Consider the following 24876-nt stretch of genomic DNA (forward strand, 5'->3'; position numbering starts at 1 on the left):
CATGGGGATGGGAATGTGACATGGAAGTAATGTAGTATAGGTATGGAGGTTTATTACCTCTAAAAAGGGTCATGTCTCAGACAAAAACCCACATAGCCTGTATTTCCCCCAAACATCGACTGCACAATCTAGCATACAACATGGTCGTTTTAACTACAGATCATCATTTCCATTTTGATTCTACTGTATTATGTTTCATTTTTACATCATGCCCACCGCTAGCTGTATAAAATAAATATATTAATGGGAATTAGTGCTGACCTAATCAATATAAAATGCTTTGTGCAAATATGCTAAATAAATCATTTATTCATAGAATACATAATAAAGAGTGCAAACTTAATATTATTGAAAGTGAGACATATTATTCATAGGCCAGCAAGCCCCAGTAACACCGGGATCACACTTGACATTTTCTCAAGCTTTTCATACATCACCTCATTTATTACATCAGCAATTAACCAGAATTTAAATCAGCCTAACTATGAATTTTACTCGTTCCCTGGTTGTCAGTCTTTTCATTGGACTTTTTTTTTATATGTTTTATCAGATGGTGGATATAAACAATGGAGGACCCCAGTACAGCAACAGTATAGTGGACCCCTTCACCTCTGCAAGAAATAAATAAAAAAAACTAAACTGTGTGCCACAGATCGTTTGGTGTGCCCCTTCATGGATTCGCTGTCCTTTGGTGGACAAAAAGAATGCAGACAGACACCGGCAACAGTTCGAATGGTTTTTACTCGAAGGAAGGCAAAAAGCTTGATGGTTGCAGTCAGAAGTATAAAAAGTCCAATATATAGGGTGAATCAGAAAATCTGCACCTTTGCTTTCATGAACATGCAGGACTAAGCACCTATCCCATATGATATGAATATTTATGTGGCAGAATAATTTTCAAAAGCACAATAAATATCCCTTTCATGCAAATAGGAATCCACTTTACAAGAGGAGATATAACAACAAAAAACGACCTCAAAAGGAATATTGGAACACTGACTCCTATTCAAGTGTATACGAGGATTTTGGTTCTAACCCTGATATTAGCAGTGCTGACCCTTTGGATCGGAATGCAGCCGGCCTTTTCAACGAAAAAGAATCAGGAGGGGTGGCAGGAAACAGTTCCTACGAAATCAGACGCAAAATAAAGCAGGTCTTATGGAGATAGAACCTACTGATGACCTCAAAGTCATCAATCTTACGGATAAATTCTTGGATAAAGACGTATTATCTTTACTGTCAAAGGGACTTAATTATTGCATCCAGGAATAATAATAATAATAATAGTTTTTATCTTTATAGCGCCAACATATTCCGCAGCACTTTACAAATTTTAGGGGGGACATATACAGACAATACAGAATAAGCATATCTCATATCGAAAGGAGTGAGGGCCCTGCTCGCGAGCTTACAGTCTATGAGGAAATGGGGGAGACACAAAAGGTAAAAAGTACAGAAAGCTTTGATTACACAGAGTTTGAAATAGATATGTTTAAATCCATAAGAAAATACATCTGTTGAAGTCATTTGCCTTGTCTGCACAAACCATTAGATGTCCCCCTGAAGGAGAGACTCCATGTACTATAATAATAATAATAATTTTTATTTTTATAGCGCCAACATATTCCGCAGCACTTTACAAATTTTAGGGGGGACTTATACAGACAATACAGAATAAGCATATCTCATATCGAAAGGAGTGAGGGCCCTGCTCGCAAGCTTACAGTCTATGAGGAAATGGGGGAGACACAAAAGGTAGAATGTACATATATTGAATAATGCAGCCTTGATATACTAAATAGGATAAATAATACATGGACTGGTCGCCTGCCAGTATGTGTGCAGTCCTGACCGAGGCTATTATGTGCATGGTTGGTATGAACCTGAAATTGAAGAAGATTTTAATATGGGGGAAAACTGGGACGGACATATAATGTGTGGAGGCGATACGCCAGTCTAAAGAAATGGGTTTTTAGGGTCCGCTTGAAACTGTGGGTATTGGGAATTAATCGAACTGTCATGGGTAGTGCATTCCAAAGAATTGGCGCAGCACGCGAGAAATCTTGGAGACGGGAGTGGGAAGTTCGGATTATGGAGGATTTTAGTTTTAAGTCACTGGCAGAACGGAGGGCACGTGTAGGGTTGTAGACTGAGACAAGGGAGGAGATGTAGGGGGGTACTGAAGCATGGAGAGCTTTGTGGGTAAGCATGATAAGTTTAAATTGAACTCTATATTGGATGGGTAACCAATCCAATGACTGGCACAGGGAAGAGGCATCGGTGTAGCGGTTGGCGAGGAATATGATCCTGGCTGCTGCGTTAAGGACAGATTGGAGAGGGGAGAGTTTAGTAAGAGGGAGCCCGATAAGTAGAGAGTTGCAATAGTCCAGACGGGAATGAATAAGAGCTACAGTAAGAGTTTTTGCCAAGTCAAAGGTGAGAAAAGTCCTGATTCTTGAGATGTTTTTGAGGTGTAGATGACATGAACGAGCGAGTGATTTGATGTGAGGAGTGAAGGAAAGATCTGAGTCAAAAATGACCCCAAGACAGCGGGCTTGTTGCTGGGGAGTAATGGTTGAGCCACAAACAGAAATGGCAATATCGGGCACAGGTAGGTTAGTGGAGGGAGGAAATACGAGTAGTTCAGTTTTTGACAGATTCAGTTTTAGACAATAGGAGGACATAATGTTAGTCACAGCAGAAAGACAATCACTGGTCTTTTGTAATAATGCAGGGGTGATGTCCAGAGCAGAGGTGTATAATTGGGTGTCATCATCATAGAGATGGTACTGAAAACCGAATCTGCTGATTGTTTGTCCAATGGGAGCGGTGTATAAGGAGAAAAGAAGGGGGCCTAGGACTGATCCTTGAGGAACCCCGACAGTAAGGGGAAGGAGAGTGGAGGAGGAGCCGGCAAAAGACACAGAGAAGGAGCGGTCAGAGAGATAGGAGGAGAACCAGGAGACAACAGTGTCCTTGAGGCCAATAGTGCGGAGCATAGTGAGGAGGAGCTGGTGATCCACAGTGTCGAATGCTGCAGAGAGATCCAGGAGAATCAGCAGGGAGTAGTGACCATTAGATTTAGCTGTTAGTAGATCATTAGAGACTTTAGTGAGGGAAGTTTCAGTAGAATGTAAAGAGCGGAAACCAGATTGTAAAGGGTCAAGAAAAGAGTTGTCTGAGAGATAGCAGATTAGACGGGAATGGACCAGGCGTTCCAGGAGTTTAGAGATAAAGGGAAGATTGGAAACAGGTCTGTAGTTGGCCGTGCAGTTCTGGTCAAGGGATGTTTTTTTTAAGTAATGGATGTATGCTGGCATGTTTAAAAGAAGAGGGGAAGATACCAGAAGAGAGGGAGAGGTTGAAAATTTTAGTTAGGTGAATGGTGATAGCTGGAGCAAGGGACTGAAGGAGATGTGAGGGAATAGGGTCACTGGTGCAGGTGGTAGGGCGAGAAGATGCAAGGAGCCTGATCACTTCATCTTCCGTGACTGGTTCGAAGTCAGAAAGTGAGCAAGATACAATGTGGCGGGGGAGAGCATGCATAACGTTTGGTGATTGGGAGCAAATTTCCTGTCGGATATGGTCAATTTTTTCTTTGAAATAATTGGCCAGATCGTCAGCGCTGAGATTGATGATCGGGGCATGTGCTGTTTGATTGAGGAGAGAATGAAACGTGTCAAAGAGTCGTTTAGGATTATTCGAAAGTGAGTTTATGAGGTTGTTAAAGTAGGTTTGTTTGGAGAGGTGAAGCGCAGAGTTATTTGTTTTCAGCATAAATTTATAATCGAGGAAATCTTCGGGCAGATTAGATTTTCTCCACAGCCTTTCAGCGCACCTGGAACACCGCTGGAGAAGACGTGTTTGAGTTGTGCCAGGGTTGTCGCCGTCTATGTCGAATTGTTCTCTATGTAGGAGGTGCGGCTTCATCCAGGGCACATTGCAATGTTTCGTTATAAAGCTTCAGTGCAAGTCAGGACATGACAGGGAGGAGATTGGGGCCAATGTGTTCCCGTCCTCATGTGTAGGAGAATTAGCAAGCTGTGAAAGGCCGAAGGAGGAGGTTAGTGATAAAAGGTGAGCGGCAGATGGGGAAAGAGGATCGCCAATTGGGATGTTAAAATCTCCCATGATTATCGTGGGGATGTTGCAGGATAGAAAATTTGGAAGCCAGGCAGCAAAGTGATCCAGAAACTGACAGGAGGGACCTGGAGGGCGATAGACAACGGCCACTCGCAGGGAGAAGGGCCGGTAGAGTCTGACTGTGTGGGCCTCAAAAGAAGGGAAGACAAGGGAGGGTACTGGGGGATAACCTGAAAAGTACATTTTGTTGAAAGAAGCAGACCAACACCTCCATCTGATCTGTTGTCAGGTCTCGGAGTATGAGAGAAGTGTAAGCCACCATAGGAGAGAGCTGCAGCGGCGGTGGTGTCCGACTGCTGGATCCAAGTTTCAGTGAGAGCCAGAAGGTTGAGGGAATTAGAAAGGAAAAAGTCATGGATGTAAGAGAGTTTATTACATGCTGAGCGTGCATTCCAAAGGGCACAGTTGAATGAGACAGAAGATATGCAGGGAATATTAATGAGATTAGCAGGGTTACTGAATGTAACAGGGAAAGAGTTGGTGTTATTGTGACGCTCTCAGCCCTGCCCTGGGAAAAGATGGTGGGGGTACTCGGAACTGGGTCAGATGTTTGGGGGATGCAGTCGTGGACCGGACCCGTCCCGTGCCCAGGGCCGTCACATTAAAAAGGATGTTAGGGCATTCAGGCTTGAGTGGTTTTAACGACTACGCCACCTGCGATGTCTGGTGATGAGGCACCAGCGCTGCTAGCAGTCCTCTGAGGCCGGGTGTTGTGGCAGCTTGCGATGGTATAACTCCCCACAGGCGGAGCTGTGCCTCAGGGCAGATGGGACAGGAGGATGGGGAGAGTCGTCCTTGTCACCTGGGCGCAGTGTGGTGCAGGGTGTAATAAAGAGTCCGGAGGCCACAGGGATTGTCTTCCAGGGTTTTTACTCACAGTTCTTTTAGACAGCAGCCGCAAGGCTTTTCCCTGCTCCTCACAGATCACTGCGGCCACCAGGGATGAGGGCTCAGCGCACCCAGGTGCTTCAGGTGCCTGGATCAGGACCCTCCGAGTGTTCCTAACAGTTCCCTTTGAACCTCTCCTGTGTGTGTGCGTGCAAAGGCTGGGTCTCCCTCTGGACTATGCACAGATATAGGGCAAGGCGGCAATTCCGTTCCGCCTGTCACCCAACGGGATCCACTGTAGCCTACCGGGCTTCTCTGACAGAGACGTGAAGTGGCAAAGTCAGATGTCGGGGGCCGGTACCCCTCTTGCAGCAGGAGTCCCTTTGTCAGGGTCAGAATGGAGAGTACAGGTGGCGTACGCCGCTCCGTCCGTGCTCCATGGGATCCTTTTGCTTGTGGAGCTCTACTCCTGAACTCCGGTCCTTTTTGGTGATGGTCCCTGACCAGGTGGAGACATAGGTTAACTCCAACCTGCCCCTCGCCCCAAGGCCAGGGCATGAGGGCCGTGTCCCCATCCACTGCAGGTCCACACAGGATCCACGTTCAGTGTTGAAGTTTACAATCCAAGGACCCTCAACCCAAAATGGCTGAGTATTAAGCATGAAATTATGTGTGCAAGCTAAAATTGTGTTCTACCCTTCACCCACTACATGGTTCCTCTAACTTTTGGTTACCCCACTCGTGATCCTGCTGAGGCAGCACTATGGTGCATACTTGCCTCCCATAGGTCAGGAGTGTGTAGTGTTGAATGTAGATTTAGGGTCCTGATTAGTACACCTTCCTTACCTGGGTGAGGAGACACTACACCTGCTGACAGGCTGTAGTATCCCCCCTTGTGGCGACTGAACCCTCAGGGGTGCCACATTATTACTGGAGGGTCCTGGATTAGGAGAAATATCACCTGCGACTAAGAGAAGGAAGATACAGAGAGTGAGCAGATGGTTGAGTGATTTGTGAGAGCGTTTCCTGTGTTGTATGGTGAGAATGAATGGATCTGTGTGGTAGAACATTGTGAAGAGAGCATGACAGCTGTACATAGGAGAAGAGAGGAGAGAGGGGTTAACATGGATGAAGTGTGCAGAATTTGTGGGAGAACGGTGAATGTGGATGATTGTAGCAGCCAGAATATAAATGGCACAAATACAAATGGTGAATACTGTTTGCAAAACAGATGACCTGGAAGCAAGTTTGTTTAATTGTCTTGCATGTCTTACCTGTCTCCTGCCCTGTCCAACTGCCATATCTAACTGCCGAGACACTTTGATAAATTATGGCACTTCGATAAAGTATGCATAAATGCTATATGCATAAATGCCCCCGCATAAATGCTGCCCCTTGACTATGTCTCAATATATAGGGACGTATCTGCTTAGATCTACACTATAGGTCCAATGGGGTTTATGGCTGGTAAACCGGATACAACTTCTTTAGTAACAATAAAGGAAGATGCCTTTTTACTTGTAAGTTTAAGTGAGGAAGAAATTGCTCATGCTAATTCCTCACCTGTGTCCCTGTATTCGGAGCCTTTTATTGGAGGCTTTAAATCTTACATGCCTCCGGTCTCTCCGGAAAACATTATTGATATTTTTCACTATAAAGTGCTAAGGGATGTAAAAGCTCTAATTTATACCCAATTCCTCAAAAATTTAACATTAGAAGAAACAAAAGCTTTATCCGTGTTAAAAAGTTGGGAAAATGTAGTGGTCCGGGAGGAGGACAAGGGTGGCAACCTTGTCTTGCTTACCAGGGACTACTACTGTCAGGAAGCCATGAGACAGTTAATGGATACCCGCACTTATCAAAAATTAAAGGTTGATCCAACGCAAAAATTTAAGAGGGAATTACAAAGTTTCTTGAGAAATATGTAGAGCAGGGATTAATTACAAATAAAATGGCTGAGAAGTTGTATCCCGAGTTTCTCAGGTAGCCTCATTGGTACTTCATTCCAAAAGTCCATAAGTCCATTACCCAGCCCCCAGGATGTCCCATTATATCTGGAATAGGTTCGGTGTCCGAACCTTTATCCAAATATGTGGAATGGTTACTCAAACCACTCCTAAAATCGACTCCATCGTATGTAAAAGATGCCAGCACCTTTTTAAAGGTCCTCAAAGACTTCATTTGGCAGAACAGGTTCACACTAGTATCTATTGATATAGACAGCTTGTACACTAGAATCCCACAAGGCTCAGGGGTGGAAGCCATCAAATCTATTCTAGTTAACACGGATATCAGCTCTAACATGATAAATTTCATCACTGAGGGGGTTAAATTCATTGTAACACATAATGCGTTCCAGTTCATGAACGAATGGTTTGTGCAACATAATGGCACTGCGATGGGCATGCCTGTAGCTTGCACTTTTGCCAACTTGTTTCTCGCGGCATTTGAAGAAAGATATATATAAGCCTCAGCCAATACATATCTGGAGTATATCAGATTATACCTCAGATATGTCGATGATATCTTTATAGTACAAAAGAATCCTTTGAAGAATTTGTCAAATATCTAAATATTAGTAATGACATGAACATGGCTTTTACCTCATGTTTTGGGGGAACTACCTTGGATTTTCTGGATGGTAGGATAAATATAGAGGATAATACTATCAAAACCAAAGTTTTCAGGAAACCCTCTTCTACAAATGCTTTACTCCATTATAATAGCACTCATCCATCTTACATGAAGAATTCATTATCATATAGTCAGTTTCTAAGACTAAAACGCATAAATTCACATGATAATCGTTTCCTGTAACAAGCAAAGGAATTAAACAACAGATTTGTAAGAAGGGGGTATCCTGTATCCTGAAGGTGTTTTAGATAGAGCTCTTCATAGATCCAAAGACTTTGGTTCTAATAAACAATCAGAAAGAACTCAGAGAGAACAAAAAGAAAAAAGATAAAAAAAGTTCATCTTTAATTTTAAATATAGTGCTATGGATAGGGCAATCAGATCGGCCATTCATAGAAATTGGCAACTATTAAGAGGTTATGATTAGTGTTGAGCGAGCACTAAAATGCTCGGGTGCTCGAAGCTCGGGCCGAGCTCGCCGTGATACTCGGGTGCTCGACCCGAGCAGCGAGCCCAATGTTAGTCTATGGGAGACTCGAGCATTTTTGCGGTGGCACCCTCGGCAGTCTCTTAAAAGCCTAACAAGTGCCCAAAACGATAGTGACGGTGCTCAAATGACATGGGGACAGCATGGGGATCGCCCCAGGAAGCATTTCTGACCCCCAGGTCACTGCTGTCAACAACGTGGTCAGAGGTATTAAGCCACCTTTACGGGCTCACAATAAAACGTTCAAAAACTAAAGTGAAACTTTTTTCCTGTGAAATATGTTAAGGAACATCCTTTCCAGGGAAAAGACTTGTGTATAAGTTAAAATAAATGACCAAAAACAAAAATACTCCTCCACACCTTCGGCTATGTTCACAAGTAGCATTTTTTATGCGTTTTTGCACTTTTGTATTGCTTTCAACTATGACAAATGCATTCACCGGGAAATGTCATTTTAACATTTTACAACCTTATCTGGCCATGTGCTGTGTGACACATGCATAAAGTGCTGAAAAGACATGGGAACAGCATGGGGAAGACCCCTGGAAGCATCTCTGACTCCCAGGTCACAGTGTGCCCATCATAAGTGATCCTTGCCGCATCAGAAGATGCAGACTTGCAACTATCCCCATGCAAGTTCTAGTCCCAGGGCAGTGTTCAATTGTACCTCCCCCATTCCTTACAATGCAAGCGCAAGTATGCAGCCTGCCACCCACCCACCCCCAGACTGCAATACCATACTGCTTGCTTGCTTGAACTTGAAATTGGGCCTTTTAGGCATGTGGAGGTGGAATATGGCCACCACGTCATGGCTGTGTTGGCGGCCTGGAATCCATACTCAGTCCCCAGCTGCCCGGCGGCCGGGTGTCCATACTCGGTCCCCAGCCGCCCCGCGGCTGGGTGTCCACACACGGTCCCCAGCCGCCTGGGGGCAGCCGGGTGTCCATAAACGGTCCCCAGCCGCCCCTATTTCTCCTTGGAACATCCCCCCACACACTTTTCTTAGCCCGGCCTGCTTTAGGCAGCATTGGACGAGCCCACTAGAGAACCAGACTCCTCCGGTGGGCCTTGACTTCTCCATCGGTGGAGTTGAGAGTGCCAAGGTGAGGAGCATGATGATGATGACAGAAGTTAGCATCTGCTATGTTTTCTTTTAATGCAAGTGTAAGTGTGCAGCCTGCCACCCACCCACCCCCAGACTGCAATTCCATACTGCTAGCTTGCACTTGAAATGGGGCCTTTTAGTTTGGAGGAGGCCGAAGCTGGCCACTACCTCATGGCTGCTTCGGCAGCGAGGTGTCCATACTCAGTCCCCAGCCGCCCCTATTTGTCCTGGTGTGCCTTATACATAAGATTAAGTGCGTATACCAAAACATTACCTGTGCCCTCCCCAGTGCATTTAGTGGGAAGGAGAGCCTATTCCGCTGTAGTGTGTGCATGCCAAACCCCTGTTCATGGTACATGCGAAGATGCCTCCCACCTTGCACCTGTCCCTGCAGACTTGCAACTATCCCCATTCAAGTCCTTGTCCCAGGGCAGTGTTCAATTGTACCTCTCCCATTCCTTGCAATGCAACCGCAAGTATGCAGCCTGCCACCCACCCACCCCCAGGCTGCAATAACATACTGCTTGCTTGCTTGCACTTTAAATTGGGCCTTTTAGGCATGTGGAGGCGGAATCTGGCCACCACGCCATGGCTGTGTCGGCGGCCTGGTATCCATACTCAGGCCCCAGCCGCCTGGTGGCCGGGTGTCCCCGCTTGCTCCCCAGCCTCCAGGGGGTGGCCGGGTGTCCATACTCGGTCCCCAGCCACCCCTATTTGTCCCGGTAACCTTTCCCACACTTTTCTTAGCCTGGCCTGCTTTAGGGCAGCATTGGCCAAGCCCACCGGACTATCAGACTCCTCCGGTGGGCCCTGGCTTCTCCATCAGGGGAGTTGAGAGTGCCAAAGTGAGGAGCATGATGAGGATGATAGAAGTTAGCATCTGCTTTGTTTTGTTGTAATGCAAGTGTAGCACCCTGAGGATTCGGCTGCTACAGGGGTATTGCACCTCAACCCAGAGGTGTGGTATTCCACTCCCGGGTAAGGATGGAGTGTGGAACTGAGCTAGTAGGCTGCATGCACTACACACATCCCATTTCCGGGGAACAGACCGATAGTACTCCCACTAGAGAAATGTGCAGGTACGACAGTGTCTGTTCCTGGCTGGAGTGGGAGGGGGGTGGAACATCCCAGTAGTGTAGGGGCAGATAGGGGGAGCAGTCTGGGTAGTGCTAGGAGCTCATTGGGTGCTGGTCACCTGAGCTCACACATAGAGGGAGTATATAAGGTGGGCACCATCTTAGGACAGGGTCTTTTGCAGAGTGAGGTCAGTCTGTCAGAGTTGAGTCAGAGAAGCAGAGCAGAGGAGAAGAGCAGCTCCAAGGCCCAGAGAGAGAGAGGAGAAAGAAGGACCCAGAGGGGGAGAAAGAAGGAACTCCAAGAGCCCAAATTAGACCAGAGGGTGAAGAGTTGGCAACAGAGTACCGGATCCCAAGCTGGCAGAGGCTACAGCACACCTTAGCCAGGAACCGGAGGTCGTGGGCAGGACCGATCTGCCACGATCACCCACTAAATCCACCCGGAAGGCAGACCAGGAATAGGGTCAGGGAACCCAGAGATAAGGGTTTACCACCAAGAGGCCCGAGGGAGCCGGACATAGGTGGATCCCTGGTGGGGAAGGCCAGAGAAGAGGACAGGACAGAAAGGGAGCTCAGGACCATGCTCTAGAATCACCTGGGGGTTGGCTGAGTCCAGGACCTGGTGGACGCAGCACGGCTCAGGTGGTCACTTAAGGCCGGAGTGACCAGAACAACTGCAGTAAGTAAACAAACCCTGAACTGCACAGCCCGACTCTGAGTCTCATTTCCATCCCCACTGCACCACCACAACCCCCATCCTCTGCAACTGACCCCCTGAGGCTATACCCCTCCCGTTGGGGGTTATACTACCTGAGCTGCACATACATCACCAGCCTCAGCGGACCCTGCTGCAGCGGCGGCCGTATTGACCGCAATTCAACGGGTGGCGTAGTCGACACAAAAGAACATCTAGTAACATCATAAGGACTGCCACACACTGAGCTTGACACCCTGGGCACGGACCGGGTCACAGCCACTCGGAGACTACAACCCCCATCTGATCCGGCTCCGGGTATCCCCAACAACACTGGCCCAGGGGGCGCGTCAACTTTGGCATAGTCGGCAGGATTACGTGCCCGCAACAACCGGGTACTGCGTGCCTGAAGAAAAGTTCACCGTTACCTCAAAAAGAAGTCTCCTGCCGGTTCCGGAGGGTCCCCGCCATCGGGCCCCATCACAGGTCGTTTCCCGCCGGTTGTCCACCATTTGCGGCTTTTTCCCGCCATCCATGGAGTTTCCCGCCACTGGGAGACGATTCCCGCCATTTCCGAAGATTTCCCGCCTTGGAAGAGCGGACGCCATTATGGGCGTGCCAGAGGGTGGCAAAAGGCCACCTCCCATCGTGGGCCAGGTCGAAGAATGGCGCCAAAAGCGGAAACCGCGCCCACCAACAGAGACTGTGATGCTGGAAGTGTCCATCAGCGTAAGAGAACTGCCCCTGGAACTGACAATCACTAAGTTGCCCCGGGACCACCCTCGATGTGGGCGGAGACAGAAGAAGAGAACAAAGATGGGTGTCGCCTGGAGCAGTCTGGAGAGAGCGCACCCGGAGACAAGACGTCTGGAAGAGAGTCCAGAGAGAGCCTACCCGGAGATGGAGGGAGAGCCAGGCAGCACCGACCCAGCGGTCAGGAGCCTGATGCGGGCCGCCACTCCAGGCAGCACCGACCCAGTGGTCAGGAGCCTGTTGCAGGTCGCCACTCCAGAAGGCCTGCTGGAGATCCTAACACAGCTCCCCCGAGACCGGGAGTGTGCACAGACCGCGCTGGAGGGCCTCGCACGGAGGATGGCCCGGGTACAGCGAGAGACGTTGGCGGAGTGGAGCCGAGAGATGGCCCAGCAGACCGAAATCCATCAGCGGAGCACGCCACCTGAGACGAGGAGACAGACCGCCTCTGAGGATGGCGCAGGAGGACTGAAGGCAGGAGACGGCGCCGAGAAGGGAGCCGAACGAATGGAGGCAGGTAAAGGGGACGTCACTACCCCGAGCCGGGAAACTGCGTGCCTGCCCCAGCTCCCCGTCGCAGAGCCCGAAGTACCCCCTGTCGTGCCCGTCGCTGCAACGTCACCGCCGCAGACTAGGCCTCAAACGGAAGCCGCGACCCCTGTGACGTCACACGCCTCGACCCCGAGCGTGGCCAAGCAGGAAGTACCATCGGCCTGGTCGCAAGGCCTAGTACCCCCGGGCGCCGGAATACCAACAGCGCCCCCTACCTCCGCGGAGCCCCCGGCCTGGTCGCAGGGCCGAGTAACCACGGGCGCCGCCGTTCTTACGGTGCCCTTTTCCTTTAGCGTGCCCCAAGCCTGGTCGCAAGGCCTGGTCAACCCGGGCGCCGCTACCACCACGGCACCCATAACACCCAAAGTACCGCACCTGGGTGAGGACCTGTTCGCCCAGCATACGTGCCCGGATGGGCAGCCCTTCGTTTGGCCCCAGGAATACATCCAGCTGGAGCTGCAAAAAGCAAGGGCCATGTGCGAACCCCTGATCCCGGCTCCAAAGCCCATAAAGAGGATCTCGCCCCCGCTAGAAGAGACCCAGTTTGAGTGGGATCCCACCGGAGAAGACCTCATGGGGTTCACTCAGGAGACTCGGGCAGCCGCAGCGGAGCGTGCAGAGTGCTGCCGCCAGCAGCTCGAGGTCTTTGAGAGGGAGCGGAGAGAGAGGCGGGTCCGGGAACAACAAGCCCAAATAAGGAGCGCGGAGCAGAAGAGCCGGACCAGGAGAAACCCCCGTGCAGCGCATGGTCCCCGTACCATCGGGACTGTGATAAAGTTCAATCTGCAGCATGGGTGGGGTTTCATCAGGGATCACCGCACCCCAGGCGACGTCTTCGTGACCAGGAGAGACGTTGAGTCCCACCTACCGGAGGGACACAGAGGTCGTGACCTGTATTTAGGGGACGAGGTCACCTTCACTCGGCACAAGTGTGCCAAAGGACCCTACGCCCTCCATGTGCATCGCCTGACGGAGGAGGAGCTGCGGTGTGAGGAGGAGCAAGAGGACCCGGACGGGTCTGAAACTGAAACTGTCCACAAAGAAGGAGCAGGAGGACGCCGTCGTTGAAGTACGGTAGAGAGAGACTGTACATAGTTACCCGTCAGGGTATAAGAACTGTTCTAGTTAAAATATAGTCCCCGTTGGGACCAGCCAAGAGTGAACTGTTAATCCCGTGTGTCCCTATTCCCACTGACCGAGGACTGAGAGCGGTCAATCCTCCCTAATACCTGGCCGAGGACTGAGAGCGGCCATATCCCCTTGTATATAGTTGCGCTTCCTAAAGCGCCCCCTACCGGTTTTATAGGGAACTGTTTTATTCCAAGAGAGACTGTCGCACTTTACCCGGTCACAAGTTGCACAGTGACCGGAGGAACCAGAAACAAGAATGTTATTTATATGAAAAGTTTATTGCTGATATATCTATATGATGTTTTCTATGTTTATGTTTATGAAAAAAAATTGTATGTTTTGGATGTTTATATTTTACAGCCCGAGGATGTGCTGTGATTTACCAGGGGGGAATGTAGCACCCTGAGGATTCGGCTGCTACAGGGGTATTGCACCTCAACCCAGAGGTGTGGTATTCCACTCCCGGGTAAGGATGGAGTGTGGAACTGAGCTAGTAGGCTGCATGCACTACACACATCCCATTTCCGGGGAACAGACCGATAGTACTCCCACTAGAGAAATGTGCAGGTACGACAGTGTCTGTTCCTGGCTGGAGTGGGAGGGGGGTGGAACATCCCAGTAGTGTAGGGGCAGATAGGGGGAGCAGTCTGGGTAGTGCTAGGAGCTCATTGGGTGCTGGTCACCTGAGCTCACACATAGAGGGAGTATATAAGGTGGGCACCATCTTAGGACAGGGTCTTTTGCAGAGTGAGGTCAGTCTGTCAGAGTTGAGTCAGAGAAGCAGAGCAGAGGAGAAGAGCAGCTCCAAGGCCCAGAGAGAGAGAGGAGAAAGAAGGACCCAGAGGGGGAGAAAGAAGGAACTCCAAGAGCCCAAATTAGACCAGAGGGTGAAGAGTTGGCAACAGGGTACCGGATCCCAAGCTGGCAGAGGCTACAGCACACCTTAGCCAGGAACCGGAGGTCGTGGGCAGGACCGATCTGCCACGATCACCCACTAAATCCACCCGGAAGGCAGACCAGGAATAGGGTCAGGGAACCCAGAGATAAGGGTTTACCACCAAGAGGCCCGAGGGAGCCGGACATAGGTGGATCCCTGGTGGGGAAGGCCAGAGAAGAGGACAGGACAGAAAGGGAGCTCAGGACCACGCTCTAGAATCACCTGGGGGTTGGCTGAGTCCAGGACCTGGTGGACGCAGCACGGCTCGGGTGGTCACTTAAGGCCGGAGTGACCAGAACAACTGCAGTAAGTAAACAAACCCTGAACTGCACAGCCCGACTCTGAGTCTCATTTCCATCCCCGCTGCACCACCACAACCCCCATCCTCTGCAACTGACCCCCTGAGGCTATACCCCTCCCGTTGGGGGTTATACTACCTGAGCTGCACATACATCACCAGCCTCAGCGGACCCTGCTGCAGCGGCGGCCGTATTGACCGCAATTCAACGGGTGGCGTAGTCGACACAAAAGAACATCTAGTAACATCATAAGGACTGCCACACACTGAGCTTGACACCCTGGGCACGGACCGGGTCACAGCCACTCGGAGACTACAACCCCCATCTGATCCGGCTCCGGGTATCCCCAACAACACTGGCCCAGGGGGCGCGTCACAAGCGCATGTATGTAATAGCGGCTAGGCCTGAGGTGGTCAGCGTTTTGCCGCATATCCTACCTCCTCCGAGGATTGCTGGATGTTTTCCTGCTACTATCCAAGTTCTATGACTCCCGTTAAAACAAAGCTTCAGGTGATAAATGATGGATGAGGTAGTGGCAAAGGAAAAAGAGCAGGAGGAACAGGGACCATTCACATCAATATCAGGCCAGTCAACCAGATATGTCTTGTAGGATATGTTTCTGTAACAAAAGGAGCGGTTCGGCTACACAGTTATAGGGCATACAGTGAGTGCAATGCCTACCAAAAATTTCGAGGCACTCCAATGCCCCTTGGAAATGACATGGAGGTCAGAGGGCGTTAACTAAACCTTTTTTTCCATTTATAGCAACTGGGTCTCCTGTGCACTGTTGGCCTAAGCAGTGAATGGAAGGCTTTCCAAAAATTATGAGGAACTGCAATGCCCCTTACAAGAGCCATGTGTGGCACCCCAGGGGTCTGGTCACCACAGTAATAGAGATATTACGTCGGAGAGCAAGTGGGAGGTTTCCTGGTCAGGATCCCTTAAACATGCAACATCCTCCTGCCCCAGTCCTGGGAGGGGAGAATTCTGCCCTTATAAACTGGATCTGGGGCGGGGTTGAGTGAGTCAGAGAACAGAGAACAGTCAGAGTCAGAGTGAGAGCAAGGGAAAGTAACAGCAAGGAGCTCTGTAGGAGCTAGGAGCTAAAGACCAGGGGCTGGAAGCTGAGCAGAGCTCGCCCTGGCAGAAGACAATAGGAACCGGATACAGGAGTCCGAGGCTGTGAGGACTTATATATCCAGCAGCAGAAACCAGCCGGCAGGGGATTTCAGGTTCTCTTGCCATAGAAGCCCGGAGGCTCAGTCACAAGCAAGGGACCAGCACCGCCGTCGTGGAGCGGAGGCTAACAGAAGGCCCCAAGTCACCAGCCTTACAGTTGAGCACTACATGGTACACTAAGGGACGTGGGCTACTTCTACCCGCTTACAGCAAGGTAGCCAGGAAGAGTGCAGACAGACGGGGAGGCCTACAACTCCACCTCACCAGGGGAACTCCTGCTTGCTCACAGACTGACCGGCCTCTTATGCTAGCCAGTACTCCCGGGAGGGTCTACCTTATAATCATCAGTAAAGACCCTGAACTGCACTGCAAAGACTCTGAGTCGTTCCTGCTGCGCTCGTGCACCATCACCCCCATCATCCACACTCACTGCCCTGAGGCTATACTCCTCCCGTGAGGAGTTATCCCATTCTCTGCTACGCACACAACACCAGCCTCAGCGGTCAACCTCGCAGCGGTGGTACTCCCTGACCGCAATCCACGGGTGGCGCAGTCGGACAATTAACCTCAAAACCTAAGAAAGACTGCCACTGGTTTGACCAGCCTGAGCTACGGGACCGGGTCACCGGCACGGAGACTACAGACCCCAGAGACCCGGCACCGGGTATCCCACACACGTGTACACACGGCCCAGGGGGCGCGTCACATGCAGTACAGCATATTACAAACATAAGTCCCATTATTGGGAAGTGGGTGTCCCATAGTATTTGCTTATGCCTTGCAAGCAAAAGCTGCCAAAAATTAGGACGGAGCAACTTGTAATGCCCCTTACAAGAGCCATGCAGTACAGCAAATTACAAACATAAGTCCCATTATTGGGGAGTGGGTGTCCCATAGTATTTGCTTATGCTTTCCAAGCAAAAGCTGCCAAAAATTAGGACGGAGCAACTTGCAATGCCCCTTACAAGAGCCATGCAGTACAGCATATTATAAACATAAGTCCCATTATTGGGGAGAGGGTCTCCCATAGTATTTGCTTATGCTTTCCAAGCAAAAGCTGCCAAAAATTAGGACGGAGCAACTTGCAATGCCCCTTACAAGAGCCATGCAGTACAGCATATTACAAACATAAGTCCCATTATTGGGGAGTCGGTCTCCCATAGTATTTGCATATGCTTTCCAAGCAAAAGCTGCCAAAAATTAGGATGGAGCAACTTGCAATGCCCCTTACAAGAGCCATGCAGTACAGCATATTACAAACATAAGTCCCATTATTGGGGATTGGGTGTCCCATGGTATTTGCTTATGCTTTCCAAGCAAAAGCTGCCAAAAATTAGGATGGAGCAACTTGCAATGCCCCTTACAAGAGCCATGCAGTACAGCATATTACAAACATAAGTCCCATTATTGGGGAGAGGGTGTCCCATAGTATTTGCTTATGCCTTGCAAGCAAAAGCTGCCAAAAATTAGGACGGAGCAACTTGCAATGCTGGCACACCAGTGGTATAGTGGTGGTGGAGGCTGAGGTAAGGAGAAGAAGATAAAACAGCCGAAACGAGGAAGCGTATACCCATATGTGGGTGTGAAGCAGTGCATGCGAATACACCTTCCGAAATAACACAGTGGATTTGACTTTATGTTGCTCTGCTGTCATTTGGTGGTGATGAGAAGTCTGGCCCAATCCAGCCCTTGTTCATTTTGGTAAGGGTCAGCTTGTCAGCATTGTCAGTTGACAGGCGAGTGCGCTTATCAGTTATAATTCCCCCAGCGGCACTAAAAACACGCTCCGATAACATGCTAGCGGCAGGGCAGGCCAGGACCTCCAAGGCGTACAGAGCGAGTTCATTCCAAGTGTCCAGCTTGGATACCCAATAATTAAAAGGCACAGAGGAATCACGGAGGACGCTGGTACGGTCTGCAAGGTACTCCCTCACCATCTTTTGAAACTTTCCACTCCTTGTGAGAGTACCCCGCGCCTCAGGGCCTGTAAGCTGTGCGGGTGTCAGAAAACTGCCCCAGAATGTTGACCGTGTTCCCCTGCCTCTGCTGGATTGGAGTTGCATCTCTCTCGCCTGTACGCCTTGGTTGGGCAACGAACTGTGGCCTCTGCCGCTAGCGTGTTCAGATGGGAATTCTTTTAAGAGTTCTGCAGCAAGGGCCTTCTGGTACTGCCCCATTTTTGTAGACCTCTCCACCTCAGGAATAAGAGAGTGAAAGTTCTCCTTGTAGCGGGGGTCTACAAGTGTCACCAACCAGTAATGACTGTCACCCAACATTTTGACAACGCGAGGGTCACGGTTAAGTCAGCGTAACATGAAGTCAGCCATGCGTGCCAGACTGGTAACGGGCAAGATTTCCGTGTCCTCACCAACATGACGACTGACCATGCTCTCCTCCTCCTCCTCTTCCTCCTCCCCCCTGTCCTCAGGCCACCCACGCTGAACCGACGGTATGACACTTGTACAGGTACTATCGTCTACAACGCATGATAGCAGCTCCTGTTCTTCCTCCTCCTCCTCCTCCTCTCCCTCATTGTCCCCCAATGCATGTTGGGATGAGATGAGGCTGGGCTGTGTGTAATCGCCCACTACGGCTTCTTGATCCATCTCATCATACTCTGGCTGCAATGCCTCCTCTTTAATTCTCTGCAAAGAGCGTTGCAAAAGACAGACCAGTGGGATGCTGACACTAATGATGGCGTCATCACCACTCATCATCTTGGTGGCCTCCTCAAAGTTTGTCAGGATGGTACATATGTCAAACATCCAGGTCCACTCCTGAGGTCTTATGTGGGAGTCTGACCTGAATATCGACGGCCTTGTTGTAGCTGGTACTCCACAACTGCTCTCTTCTGCTCACAAATCCTTTGCAACATGTGGAGGGTAGAGTTCCAATGTGTGGGGACATCACACACCAGTCGGTGTGCCGGAAGCTGCAAACGCTGCTGCAACGCAGCAAGGGTGGCGGAAGCTGTAGCCGACTTGCGAAAATGAGCTGACAGGCGGCGTACTTTCACGAGCAAATCTGGCAACTCAGGGTACGATTTAAGAAACCGCTGAACCACGAGGTTAAGCACATGAGCCAGGCATGGTACGTGTGTGATCTCGCTTCGCCTCAGAGCCGCCACCAGGTTATGGCCATTGTCACACACGACCATGCCGGGATGTAGGTTCAGCGGTCTCAGCCACAGATCTGCCTGCTCTTTCACAGCTGTCTACAACTCACAAGCAGTGTGAGGTTTATCACCTAAGCTTATGAGTTTCAGCACAGCCTGTTGCCGCTTGGCGGAGGCAGTACTGCAATGCTTCCAGCTTGTAAATGATGTGGTGATATCTGAGATGGAGGCTGAACATGAGGAGGAGGATGCGCAGGAGCTGTACACTGTGGGGGCAACTCTGACTGACATAGGGCCCGCAATCCTCGGTGTGGGGAGGATGTGTTCCGTCCCTAAGGTCCGACTGGGTCCCGGCTTCCACTATGTTTACCCAGTGTGCCGTCAGAGAGATGTACCGTCCCTGGCCATAAGCACTTGTCCACGTGTCCGTTGTCAGGTGGACTCTCCCAGTAACTGCGTTGTTGAGGGCACGGCAGATGCTTTGGGACACGTGCTTGTGTAGTGCGGGGATGGCACACCGGGCAAAATAGTGTCGGCTGGGGACCGAGTACCGAGGGACGGCCACCGCCATAAGATTGCGGAAGGATTCCATCTCCACCAGCCTAAAAGGCAGCATTTCCAACGCAAGCAGTCGTGAAATGTGCGAATTTAGGACTGTGGCCTGTGGGACGTTAGCTGCGAATTTCCGCTTTCATTCAAAGGTCTGGGATATGGACAATTGAACGCTGTGGTGGGACGTGGACGTGGACGTTGATGCTGTTTCTTGAGAAACTGCAATAACAAGTGAAGACTGAGAGGAGGGGGCATCTTTACATGCAGTATGGACAGGGGATTGCCTTGCACACACAACAGGGGGTTCTATTGCACGCACAACAGTAGAAGAAGCAGTGGTGACACCCGCTGACACTGGTCGTGGACCCTGGGTTTCGCCCCACAAAGTTGGATGCTTTGCTGCCATGTGCCTGATCATGCTGGTGGTGGTCAGGCTGGTAGTTTTGTCACCCCTGCTGATGCTGGCATGGCAGGTCGAACATATGGCCTTTTTGGGGTTATCAGCAGAGTCTTTAATAAAATTCCAGACTCTGGAAGACCTACCGCTTGTACTGGCAACGCCCCTCGTGTTGGTGTTACGGGGAACGGTTGCCTGCCTTCTGTCTGCGGCCACCACACTGTTTCTTCCTGCCTGTTGGGGTACTCTGCCTCCCTCCCCCTGTGTGCTGCTGGCCTCACTCTGCATGTCCTCCTTCAACGTTGGGTCAGTTACTAGATCATCCACCACCTCCTCCTCTTCCACTTGCGCACCACGATCCTCCTTCTCAATTCCTGGCAATTGTGTCTCGTCATCGTCCACCTCTTGTGACAGATTGCCAACGTCGACTTCCTGTGGCCGTGGCTGTTCAAATATTTGGGCATCGCAACATGGGATCTCCTCTTCCACCACTTCAAGCGTATCAGGCGAGGGGCCCAAATATGGAAATGGACCAGTGAACAGCTCTTCAGAGTGTCCAAGTGTGGGATCACTTGCTGTCTGACGACACTCGGCATGGTGGGAGGAAGGAGCATCAGGGTGAGGAGGAGTATGCGGTCGAGACTCACGTCTACTAAGAGTTGACCGTGTGGAAGGCAGACCGGAGGTGGTGGTGCCCAGGTAACTGGAAGTATTATCCGCTATCCAATTAATAACCTGTTCACGCTGATCAGTTGTCAATACTGGTGTTGTTCTGTGCTTCCCTAGTAATTCGGTCAAGAAGTGGGAGCGAGAAGATGTGGCTGTTGGTTGTGGCAGATTTTCACCTTGGCCACGGCCCCGTCCTCTGCACGAACCATCACCAGAACGTCCACTTTCACGTCCCTTGCCACGCGCCTTGCCTATTGTAAATGAAGTAAAATAGCTTACACTTGCACTATCAATGGAAAAAGGGTAATAAAGAGTAGATTAGAACCGTGGAAGAGGAAAACCACAGTTATTGTTTACTGGGGTATACCACACTTTTTTAAATAGAGATATTTGCGGCTGAACAGTGAGCGACACACTCAAACTGCTTTTTTTTTAGATACCAAAGGCCCAAAACTGGATAGTACAGCGATTTGACCCGTGGAACTGCAAAACCACACTGGGATGTCGGGCCTACACAAGACTATTTTCAACAGATATATTTTTGTGTCACAACAGTCAGGAGACACTACTGTTTTTCTTTATGGAAAAAACTACCAAAAGCCGAATAATAGAGATTTTTTACCGTGGGATGGAAAAACCACAGTTATTGTTTGCTGGGGTATACCACACTTTTTTAAATAGAGATATTTGCGGCTGAACAGTGAGCGACACACTCAAACTGCTTTTTTTTTAGATACCAAAGGCCCAAAACTGGATAGTACAGCGATTTGACCCGTGGAACTGCGAAACCACACTGGGATGTCGGGCCTACACAAGACTATTTTCAACAGATATATTTTTGTGTCACAACAGTCAGGAGACACTACTGTTTTTCTTTATGGAAAAAACTACCAAAAGCTGAATAATAGAGATTTTTTACCGTGGGATGGCAAAACCACAGTTATTGTTTACTGGGGTATACCACACTTTTTTAAATAGAGATATTTGCGGCTGAACAGTGAGCGACACACTCAAACTGCTTTTTTTTTAGATACCAAAGGCCCAAAACTGGATAGTACAGCGATTTGACCCGTGGAACTGCGAAACCACACTGGGATGTCGGGCCTACACAAGACTATTTTCAACAGATATATTTTTGTGTCACAACAGTCAGGAGACACTACTGTTTTTCTTTACGGAAAAAACTACCAAAAGCTGAATAATAGAGATTTTTTACCGTGGGATGGCATAACCACAGCTATTGTTTACTGGGGTATACCACACTTTTTTAAATAGAGATATTTGCGGCTGAACAGTGAGCGACACACTCAAACTGTTTTTTTTTTTAGATACAAATGGCCCAAAATGGATAATACAGAGGTTTGAACCGTGGAAGTGCAAAACAACACTTCTGTTTCTCTAGCCTATACCAGACTATTTTCAACAGTTATATTTGTGTCTGAAAAATAAGAGACACGCTTTTTTTTTGGGGGGGGGGGGACACCAAAAGGTTAATAAGATGGGTATTTGTACAGTGTGAAGGAGGAAAAAAAAGGAGGATTTAGATGAAAAAAAAAGGATTTTTCCTGGCCCCCGACACCTGGTGCTAAGTCCAGCAATTTCAGCAACAGGAGCACACAGGACTGTAATGCAGCGTTTGCTGATATAACCACTGTGTCTCCTATACAGCCTGCCTGCCTGGTATCTGGGATGGATATTAGTCCTGAAAAGGACTGTTTGTTTATTCTGGCAGCCTTTACAGACCCTACACTAACTATTTCGCAGTTTATATCTCTCCCTAAATCAGCAGCGCTGTCCCTACACTGTCTAATCCGGAGCGACTGTGTCCAAGATGGCGGCGCCCGGTTTTAAATACTCGAGGTGACGCTGTGCGGCCAGCCAATCACTGTAATGCCCACAACCAACATGGCTGCAGCATTACAGTGACTGGCTGGCAATCCCTGCATGTTCATTGGCTCTGTAAAGAGCCCCAAACATGCAAGGCGGAGACCCGAGCTCCCGCTCGAGTAACCCGGAAATGCTCGGTGCTCGCCGAACATCCCGAGTAGCGTGATGCTCGGGCGAGTACCGAGCAGTGTCGAGCATGTTCGCTCAACACTAGATATGATGCATTAGCCGAAATTGCAGGAAGGGGTCCCATAATATCCTGTAGACGCACTCATAATTTCAGAGATATTTTAGTCTAGAACAGATTTAAAAAAGTGTCAAAAACGTGGCTAGACACAGATTCCCCAAAGGGTCAGTTTAAATGTGGCCACTGTAATTATTGCCAGTTTCATATAACAGACAAATTGATTAAATTGGGTGGTATAACACACATAGTTTGTCAATTCATTTCATGCCGCACTAAATTTGTAGTGTATGTTATTACTTGCCCTTTGGCTTTTATTACGTGGGCAAAAATACCACCTTTATCGCGTATCTTGGTACTTTTCTGTATTGCTTGTAATGTTTATTTATTTTCACAGCAGTATGGGGTTATGTGATTGGACACAAAGTGTGACGAATTATGGGTGTGTAGCAGTTAAATATGGTTACTATCGTCACTTCTTCTATACCTGCTTGACCCGTTGAAGAGCTCACAGTCGCGAAACGGCCGTTGTCGGCACAGGTGTTACACATGTACCTCCCAGCTTGTTGTGATTTTAATGCAACAATAAAGAAGTACGTTTTTTACAAGAATCGGTGAGTGCCTTCTCTCTTTCTTTGACAGAAGTATGAAAAGGATTTGCTGGATGGTTTGGTGAGGCTCTTCAAATAGTATGGATGCACTGGTCCTTGTTGAACACAGTGGTTTTCTTACTCAGGGATGGAAAAAGAAATGGACAACAATTTGAATGGTTTTTACTCACTGAGAGGCAACAAGCTTGATGGTTACAGATTCTCTTTAAAGACTTTACACAGAATATTTGTTATTGTTCATGTGCTTACAAAATGAAAAAATAGTCAACTTTCTAGCTAGTTGTCCTCCTTAACAACTTTCCACTATTTTGCTGCAGCAGATTGTCCGTAAGTTCTTTATTTAGCTACGTGTTCTGCAAAACTGATCCAAATCTGTCAGAGCTCTTGTTCCTTGTACTCCTGTCTCTCTCTGTTCTTTGCCTCCTTTTGCTATGAGAGACATCACTAAGGAGAGGAAAGGAGATTGTAAACTGACCTGCGGTGCGTGGTTGAAATCGACAACCTGTCAATTTCTCTTGCGGTTACGCTGAGTAATATGTTCGGATTTTCCCCATAGACTTGTATTAGCTGCTTAAAATGCACAGGTAAAAAAAAACATATGTAATCCACACATAGTAATCAAAATAGTTCTCTCAAAACCAAATAGTAGGAAGAATAAAAAATAAGCAGTTAATTTAAAACATACCAAAAAGAGACAAAAATCACATCATCAAAAACATGATAAAAATGCAAGTAAAAAAATGAGCAAAAAAAAACGCAATGAAAAAAGCACACATAATCTGATTAAATGAATAAGTGTAGAAATGGTGCAGAAAATCTGCAATGTCAAAAACTCACCAAATACTCATTGTGGGAACATAGCCTAACAAGTTTTTCTCTTTCTTATGCCATGTCTTACTGAAGTGGTCCAGAAGTCATAGTACTGAAAGTTGACAAAGAGTACTAGCCTAAAAGTACAATGTTACCAGATTCTGGAGGGTAACTTAGGGATGTTTAAAGTCTTGCCCCAGCTTCACTTAACCCCAATATCTACCTAATTTGGGGTGGGGGTTATGTAAACTTTTTTCCTTTTGGCCTCAAAATTTGAAGGGATTGTTTCAAAAAAATTGTGACAGTCAGGGCAAACTTGGGGTAGTTGGCATGGGCAGGACGGTGGTGTAGTGGTTAGCACTGCAGCCTTGCAGTGCTGGGGTCCTGGGTTCAAATCCCACCAAGGACAACATCTGCAAGGAGTTTGTATGTTCTCCCCATGTTTGCGTGGGTTTCCTCCCACACTCCAAAGACATACTAATAGGGAATCTAGATTGTGAGCCCCAATGGGGACAGCAACAATAAGGTATGTAAAGCGCTGCGGAATATGTTAGCGCTATATAAAAATAAAGATTATTATTAAGAGTATTACTAATTATTTTTTTACACGTGAGACCCAGACAATGAAAAAAAAGAACAAGTAGATTTACATTGCAGGTATGATGCAGATGTCTAGTGGAATATTTCTTCAGACTTCAGCAGAATGTGAACATAGTGTTGACCCGGTGTCACATGAGCATATATTCTCTCATCCGGTTGATTAAGCAAAATTATAGTGCGATCTGATTCTCTTGGACGAGCAAAAGATGGAGAAAAAAAAGTCTTCATCTTCT

This window comes from Phyllobates terribilis, unplaced genomic scaffold (assembly GCF_046119375.1).
Source record: "Phyllobates terribilis strain yellow unplaced genomic scaffold, ASM4611937v1 Scaffold_7__3_contigs__length_470593459, whole genome shotgun sequence".
Classification (NCBI taxonomy): Eukaryota; Metazoa; Chordata; class Amphibia; order Anura; family Dendrobatidae; genus Phyllobates; species Phyllobates terribilis.